The following is an 8,862-nucleotide window of genomic DNA, read 5'->3' as shown; positions in this document are numbered from 1 at the left end:
GAGCCTTATTGCATCAATAAATTTGCAGGGTTGGGAAGTATAATTACTACTATACCACAATATTTTTCTTGACTTCCAAATTTCACTTTATTGTTTTTCCTTCATTTTTCTTTTGTTCATCTATTTTTTATGTTGTTGGTGTTATAGATGCATAATCCTCTTTTGAAATAAAAAGGATTAGAAAAATATGATTGAATGAACCATCAAACACCCACCTGAGGGTGAGCTCATTGTTTAGAACAGAAGACTTCAGCTATCGTCTAGACCAGGATCTCAAATTGATCACACTTCCTACAGCAAATTTTTATTTTCTCCTCCGAAAAGTATGGAAGGATTTAGTCCATGGGTTGGTCGATATTCTCTAATACATATTTTAGGATTTGTAGGTAACATCCATTCTTAGTCTCAGATTCTTGTGGGTCGTTCTTTTTTTAAACCTTTAAGTACGTAGCACACCATTCTTAGCTGACAGCTGTGTAAAAACAAGCATGGAGCCTACTTTGGCCAGAAAGCAGTATGTTGTGAGATGCTGAGCGCAGTGCTAAGGTACTTTGGGGGCTGCTGCTTTCTCAACTCAAGGTTGCTTCACACTGGCATGACACTAACGCCCAAGGAGCCAGGTCCCCTGACACCCTCCTCTCTCCGTTGATGCTCTACTGGCAGCCTCATCTACAGTTTCCTGGAGTTTCTTTCTGAAACACTCAATGAACAGGACTCAGTAAACTGTGGTCCCGAAATGTGCTGAGCTCTGGAGCTGGACAAGCCTGATCCAGACAAGGGTTGTGTGACATCCTGGCCGTGTGTCCCTGTAAGTTACAGGGTGAGGTGTTCAGTTTCCTCCCCAGCAAAATGGGAACGCTGAGACCAGTGTTGTGTAGATGAAATGAAATTAGACAACATCTTGTAAAAGTCAGTGCTGCATGGCCCAGGCAATTCCTCTCTCTCAGCAGCTGGCCGGCTCAGTGTTACTCTCAGAATCCATTCTTTCCACCCAACTCACTACCTGTAAACATTTATCAAGACTATTTAACAGCTGTTAGTTAAGGCACCTAATCAAAATGCCAGAGCATGGCACTAAGGAAATCTATCCATAAAAGGGCGTTCTAGAAGCTCACACTCACCTACACAGGAACCTTTTCTCCCCCAAGTTAACACTGGGAAGATGCTTGGTTCAATTATGTAAATTTAATGAGATAATGTCAAAATCAAAGTCAACATTTTATGTAAAGAGCTGACCATTTATGCCTTTAACAAGAAATAATTTTGTATCATTATATTTGTGTAAGAGTAACTAAAGTTGTATTTGACTTTGATATTAGATCTTTGATATCGTTTTTTACCTTTTGTTCTCTTGAAGCATGGTCATCAAATGTTACAAGGAATAGCACCCACTGTGCAGATCAGTGCAATCGCTCCTAGATCTAAAAAAGAATTAATTCTCTTTTGAAGTTCATTTCCCTTATTGTTATAAAACACTTTGTTTCCACTGCTGATTATTAGTTCCCAAGCCTACAAAGAAATTTCACGCTGAAATTCCTGGCAGGGAGTCTACAATGGTGTTAATAATAAATGTTAACGATTTTAGAAAATATCAGATTCTTCCTTCAGACTCAGTGTTCAAGACACAACATGCTGCAGAGGGCTCTCCTGTTAGGTGCTATCCCCGTGTGCAAAATTCCTCATCATGCCTCTTTATTCTGTGACGACACAGTCAATTAACCAACATTTCTTTTATTGAGCCCTCAGCATTGTGCCAGGCCAGGAGTATTTAACCCTGACTTTGCAATTGGACTTCCTATAGCAAAGCTTTTCAACTTATGTAAGCCAGCGTGCCACAAGAACTTTTAAGGGGCTGGGGGTGGGACAGAGGGCTCCTTCTCCCTGGGTGGGAACTCCCCAAGCCCATGAGATATCAATGTGGTCAGCCTGAGTGGCTGTAGCTGAGACCTGGGAGGAGGGATGCAGAGGGGGCATGGCACATAGCGGGGACCATGGAGGGGCAGAGTGGCCACTGCAAGATTGTTGTGGTGCGGGACACAAAGTGTGGCAAGATGAAGCTGCTGCAGGTGTTTGCAAGGATATCTAGCCAGGGAGTTATGGTCTCCTGGTTTTCAGATTACACTGTAAGCTTTGAGATAGACAAGTGTGCATTGAGTTCAACATGTGGGACACTTTGGGTTCTTCCTACTATGAAAACGTCTGGCCCCTGGCATTTCCTGATTCAAACTCTGTGTTCATCTGCTTTGATGTTAGCCAGCCAGAAATGCTGGACAGTGCCCTTAGAAAGTGCCAAAGAGACTCAGGGGTTTTGCCCCGATGCCAAGGTTGTGCTGGTTGGCTGCAAACTAGATATGCAGATGACCTGGCCACGCTGAGGGACATGTCCAAGCCAAAGCTTATCCCTGTTACACATGAGCAGGGCACTGTGCTGGCCAGGTGGGGGTTCTGTCCTGCATGGAGTGTTCCTCCCAGTCCTCTGAGCGCTGCATCAGGGATAGCTTCTCTGTGGCTAAGTGGCCTCCCATGGCCATGGCCATGGGCAGCTGAGCCAAACAGACTCACTCCAGGGACTGCAGTGATCTGGTCAGAGTAGGCAAGATGGCCTGACTGGGGAAGATACAGAAGGATGGAACCAAGAGCTGCAACCTCATGTGAGGAGCTAGGGAGGGGCAGAGTGTCAGGAAGGGTGGTGAATGGCACAATTGTTCCCCTGCCAGTACCCTGGTTTCTTGACTCTGGTTGGGACTTCAGGGCATGCTGAATGAGCAATTGTCCTAGGTAAGGGACGTGGATGCAGAGGGTGCCAGGATTCTTACTTCCTCATCCCCCTCCTCTCCACAGGAAGTTGCCTGTCCTGCTAGCTGGGATGAGTCTTAATTGAGTCTCAGTATATGAATGATGCCTTCCCTCCCTGCCCCAAGCCCCCATATTCTGGTCTTGGCTTTCTCCCCTAAGAGAAGTAAGTATACCTGCCTTAACCTTACCTTTTCCTTTCCTCTTACTTCTACAGCTGTTCTCACTCAACCTTATCTCCAGGCAGCATACACTAAATTAAAAAGCGAGTTGAGAAGTCCTTCCCTGCCATATGTGCATCAGTGCTTGCTCTTCCCTGTCTTCCCCCAGCAGTCCCTAAATAAAACCCATATCCATGGGAAAAAATAATAATTTTTAAAACATTTGATGCTTGACTATCTAGTCAGGGGCATTGACCATTTAGTCAGAAGCACTGGCCTCTTTTCCCTTAGATTATCAAATAAAAAAAAAATGACATCAGCCAACATAATAGCTATTCAGTGTGAATGAATCAAAATTATACCTATTTTTAAACAAGTTTTCTTGATTTTTAGAGAGAGAGGAAGGGAGAAGAATAGAGAGAAACATCAGTGAGAGAGAAACATCATTGATCAGCTGCTTCCTGCATGCTTTCTCCTGGGGATCAAACCCACAACCTGGACACGTGCCCTGATCAGGAATCAAACTGTGACCTCCTGGTTCATGGGTCGATGCTCAAAAACTGACCCACACCGGCTGTGCTATACCTATTTTTTTTTTTGGTCAGGTTGTCAAAAAAATACATCTTTCCGTGTGCTGCAGAATCTTAGTAATTAGTTTATGTGTGCCATGAGATGAAAAAGGTTGAAAATCACTGTCTTATGGGAATCTTTCTATATTAAATTGATGACAGGGCCCTATGCCAGATAAGGTTTGAGATACAACTTTGACATTGGCATTTAAAAAAAAAATCATTTGCAGGTGATTATGATTTTTATCTAGAATTGAAAACTTCTGCTGAGCTTGACCTCATAAGAATACAGGCAATGAACAGTGATTCCTTAGAGATGGAATACTAACTAAAAGGAATAGATTTAATTATATTTCCTTTCAGAACTGATATCATTTCCTAGGCTGGTTTCCAGTCTTCCTAAAAATGTGGGCTAGAGAATTTTAGTTTGTTTGACTTTATTTCATTTCGGGGCTTTTGGTTTATTTGTTTTGTTGCATTTTGATACATAAATCTAACAATTATTTCCCAGTTAAATTAAACAATTTTAGTGCCTTAAGTTCCTCCTCTATGAGAGTGTGACAGGATAGTAAGAAGCTAGGAAAATTCCTGGGCAGGTGGAATGGGGAAACAGATAAGAAAATTAAACAAGGCCAAAGAGTTTGGGCAGCTTGCAGCCAGCTTGTAGCAAGACCTTATCTTCCCCAACCAAGGACACTTGAGAGAACATAGTTAATACCTCTCCTCCCTAACCAGAAAAGACATAGCTTAAATTTTCCTAGAACTGTTAAGACAGGGAAGAGGGAAGGGGGACGGAAAAAGAAAAGAGTGGAGTTTTACCTCACCCACTGAATAAATAAGTCAGCCTTCTTAGGACTTGCCAAACAAGATGACCAGGTATATGTACAAACATCCCAAGAAAAGCCACAACAAAGTAGAAGGGGGACTTTGAAACCTAATGTGCTACCCAAGATATCAGGCAGAGAAACCTTGAAATCTATAGGAAGAAGGGTATAAAACCTTTTGAACCACCATGGGACAGATGCTCAGATTAGCTGTGTCGCCCACTTGTCCTTTATGCTAACTGTGTTTTCAATTAATTTGCCTGCCTTACTTTCTTAATAAATCTGCTTGCTTTGCTATAAGGCTGCTGTCTGGTGTCACTCTCTTGAAATCTTTCTTATGACAAGAACAGAGGAGTGGGCAGCCATCTCCCTCTGACCCAGGGGGCTACCTGACAACATCATTTCTGGTGCCTATTACAAGAGGAAGAATTAATACATAATATTAAATCAGTTAACATTTTTTAAAGAATTTTTGTGAGTTTATTTGAGCCAAATTGTCAACAATTGCTGGGGAATCTCAATGGATTGGGATAATGCTCCGGAGAATGGCAGGTCTTCACCTTGTTTTATACACTACAATCAAAGAAGGAGATGTAAGTGGGTTACAAAATATCCACTGGTGATAGATTAGGGAGGCAGGAGAAAGCAAAGTGGGGAGGGGGGGACCGCTGGGATTGGATAAAAAGTACAATGATAGATACATACTTCTTTTTCTCAAGTGGGTGCAGGGTAGTCACGTCAACAATTAACATGATAATGAAGGAATTTGTGGTCTCTGTCCTGGAACCCAGCACATTGGGTTGTGTCCCAGGGGCTCCAGAAAAAGGGAAGTTACAATTTACCCCGACATTTCAAGGGTATTTATCATAGATGCAAAAAGACAATAGACTCAGTTAAGGTAAAGGTTGACCTTGTCAGTGAAGATACAGGCCTAGGAGGTAACTGCCCACCATAACTGCTTTTAGTTAAAGTTCAATTTCAAACCATCCTTTGTGGTTAGTTTAGGTCTGAGTTTGCAAGACTGCCATGCAGGCCTTCCCTGAGTTTGTCAGGTCAGCATGTGGCCTTTTTTTCCGTCCACAGTTCCCCCTTTTGGTCATAAGTCAACATTTGTTTTATTTTCTCAAAAGTCAAATGAGACCTATAGGCATCTAACAATTGACTAACATAAAATAATAATGTACGTACTAGATTGTTGTCGTATTTCCCATACATTTCCACTTTTTCTTATTATATTTGGAATTGAGTCCAATCTCTTCTCTCTACTACAAAACCCCACTGAGTAAACCCCCTCTTGCTGTTTAATGAATGTTTTTTATCAATGAAAATAAACTTGTACGGAACCTGAAGAAATTTTCTGCCAGAAGACGCATGCGTAGTCCCGGGTCACCACATGGATGCAGTCCGATCTTGTGCAAAGGCAGCTTCTCCACCAGCACTCGCTTTCCCTGCACTCCTCTGAACAGCCTGGGCAAACACACAGCCTTCCACGTGATACTCTGAAATTGCTGGTGGGGTGAGGGAGAGGGCTAGAGCATGCACCTGGGTGCCCACAGCTAGGAGCAGTGTGCATAGCAGGCATGTGCAGCCTTCAGTCGCCTTGCTCAACTGTAAGTCTGGCTTCTGGAAATGTGTACGGCTCTTGTGACCCAGAGCTGGTGAGGGATCCTGAGGGAGCAGTGAGCAGCAGGGGCAGAAGTGTGGGTGCTCTGGATTCATCTGAGTGATCTTCAGCCCACTCCCCAAGATGATAAAAAATGTTGTTTTCTTCCATAGAAGGAACAGTGATTGCTTTGGGCTTCTCAAGCCAGGAGAGGGCCCACAGGGCTTGGGGAGAGAGTAGCGGTGTGCCCACGTCATGGAACTGAGCTGGGAGGTCTACAGGGGCGCCCGTGTGGGAGATGTGGGAAAAGGGTGGTTCAATCTTTTGATGGGGAGCTGTCATCTGAATGAAAGACTCAAGGAGAATAGCTAATAGGGACAGTTAGGGGGGAAGGGCTGGATGTAGTTTGCATCCCCTGCCAGGCCTGGTGTTCCTCCCTCCAAGTCTCTTCAGCACCAGGGACCAGGCCGCCCTTTGTGAGTGTTCTCAGAGTAGCTTTCAGTTGAACAGTTTTAAGTGAATGGAAAAACAGATCCTACAACAGCAAGAACAATAATAATACATCTCCACCAAGAAAAACAATAGCTGTAACTCACAGGTCAGTTTAGAGACATCTTTAATATGGCCTAGCCGAAATTAGAATTTAGTAAGAACTTATAATTTAGTTAAGTACATACAACAGCATTCTTTTATATTTGCCCAACAACTTAATATTAGAATAACATTGGGGGGAACTCAAGCAATAAGAGAAAAACCTTGCGTAATATGTCAAGTTTATTGTCTGGAAATCCTATCTAAAAAAAGACAAATAGGATAATTAACCATACCTCCAATACGCTTCCCATTGGCTAATCAGGATGATATGCAAATTAACTGCCAACCAAGATGGCGGCTAATTTGCGTACTGCAGGCAGGGTGGGACAGCACCATCCCGCCTGCCCCGCTGCCATCTGGGCCTGCTATCTGCTACCTGGACGGCAGGTGGCTCATGGGACCCGACCCAGGTCTGGCAGGTGGGACCACAGCGATCTGCCAGCAGCCACACCCACAAACGGCCCTCCCGCGGGGATCCCAGGCTGGTGGGTGCTAAGCACAGATCTGCCAACATGCACACCTGGGGACCTTTGCCCTGTGCAAACTATGCAGCTGGGAGAGGGGAGTGGGGCGGCTGGGAGCAGGGCGGGAACTTCCCAGGGTGGGCTTCAGGCAGCCCAGAGCAGAGTGCGAACTATCCCGCCCCATAGCTGCTTGCTCATTCACTTACTCGCTCATTCACTTACTCGCTCATTCATTCACTCATCCACTCACTCAGCAAACCCTCTCAGTTCCCTGGCACCAGGCCAGGCACTGAAGGAAGCCTGTAGCCCTGTGCCTAGGCCAGGAGTGGCCAGGGTCCCGGAACATGACAGAGGGTGCAGGTCGGGCTAAGGGGTCTGGCCCCACCCCTCACCCTCACCCCCAAGAGCACAAATTTTTGTGCACCGGGCTACTAGTCTTTTAATAAAATTCAAAGAATGCACGTGCACTCACACAGTCTCAAACACACACGTTGAGTCACAAGGGACTAGAAAATACTTCATTTTTTTGCCTCAGACTAAGTGTCACTTGAGAGGGAAAACATTAGTATTTCATTAAAGTTGTGGATAAGAAATTATTATTTACAACATTATTCTCTGTTTAATAGAAGTAAAATATGAAATATCTAGAAATAACTGAAAAATATGTAGGAGTATTTGAAATAACATAACTCTCTTAAGGATGATTTGAAAAGAAAAAAATTGAAAAGAATGTTTCACTGTGATCCCCAATGGTATCACTTCTCAAAGTGTGATTTCTTACCCCATCAATCTTCAATTGTCTTAAATTCAAAGGGAGTATCAAACAGATTTTTATTTAAGTTACATTATATAAAATATCCATCAGGAATAACACTGTTGTAATATTAAAACATTTTAGGGGGGAAAAACTGCTAATGGAACTTCCTAGATGAATAATAAAATATATTCTAGAGTTTCATTAATTAAAATAGTGTCTAATTTAGAGAAGAATCCCAAATATTAAAAAGAATAAAAAAATTACTCTAGTGCAGTGGTTCTCAACCTGTGGGTCACGACCCCTTTGGGGGTTGAACGACCCTTTCACAGGGGTCACCTAAGACCATCGGAAAACACATATATAATTACATATTGTTTTTGTGATTAATCACTATGCCTTTAATTATGTTCAATTTGTAACAATGAGATTGGGAGTCACCAAAACATGAGGAACTGTATTAAAGGGCCGCGGCATTAGGAAAGTTGAGAACCACTGCTCTAGTGGGTTTGACTATTGCCTGCCATCACGACAATTTTGTAACCCATTTACACCCTCTGTCTGCATCACTGTTCCATACCTTCTCTATTACCATTCAATAATTTATCCACCTATCTCCAGATGAACTGATAACTTCCTTCCTATTTCATTCAAAAGCATTAGACAAAATCCAGCACCCATTTTTTAAAAATATTTTTATTGATTTTAGAGAGGAAAGAAGAGGAAAAGAGACAGACAGAAACATCAATGATGAGAGAATCATTGACTGCCTCCTGCACGCCCCTGACTGGGGATTGAGCCCACAACCTGGGCATGTGCCCTTACCAGACTTGAACCCGAGACCCTTCAGTCCGCAGGTCGACACTCTACCACTGAACCAAACCAGCTAGGGCCAAAGCAATAGAATCCTTAAAAGCAGAATGTATTCTGTTGTTTACTGAATTACACTACTATACTGAACCTGTGCCATTAACAGCACAAAAGATAAGCCAGAGCTCAAAAAAAGTCAGTTATGTTGAACTGAATGGACTGATTCAATTAAAATTTAAGAGTTTAACCAATTCAATGACAAAGTGCAGGCAAACCAGATGTGAGGTTCT

At 43.1% G+C, this 8,862-nt stretch overlaps 1 pseudogene; it reads left to right on the top strand.

Annotated features, from left to right (window-relative positions):
• Positions 1 to 1,972: 1,972 nt before the first annotated feature.
• On the top strand, positions 1,973 to 2,655 carry LOC102772413 (annotated as a pseudogene).
• The last annotated feature ends 6,207 nt before the right edge of the window (positions 2,656 to 8,862 follow it).

This window comes from Myotis davidii, unplaced genomic scaffold (assembly GCF_000327345.1).
Source record: "Myotis davidii unplaced genomic scaffold, ASM32734v1 scaffold303, whole genome shotgun sequence".
NCBI lineage: Eukaryota > Metazoa > Chordata > Mammalia > Chiroptera > Vespertilionidae > Myotis > Myotis davidii.
This window is presented reverse-complemented; position numbering and strand designations above follow the sequence as displayed.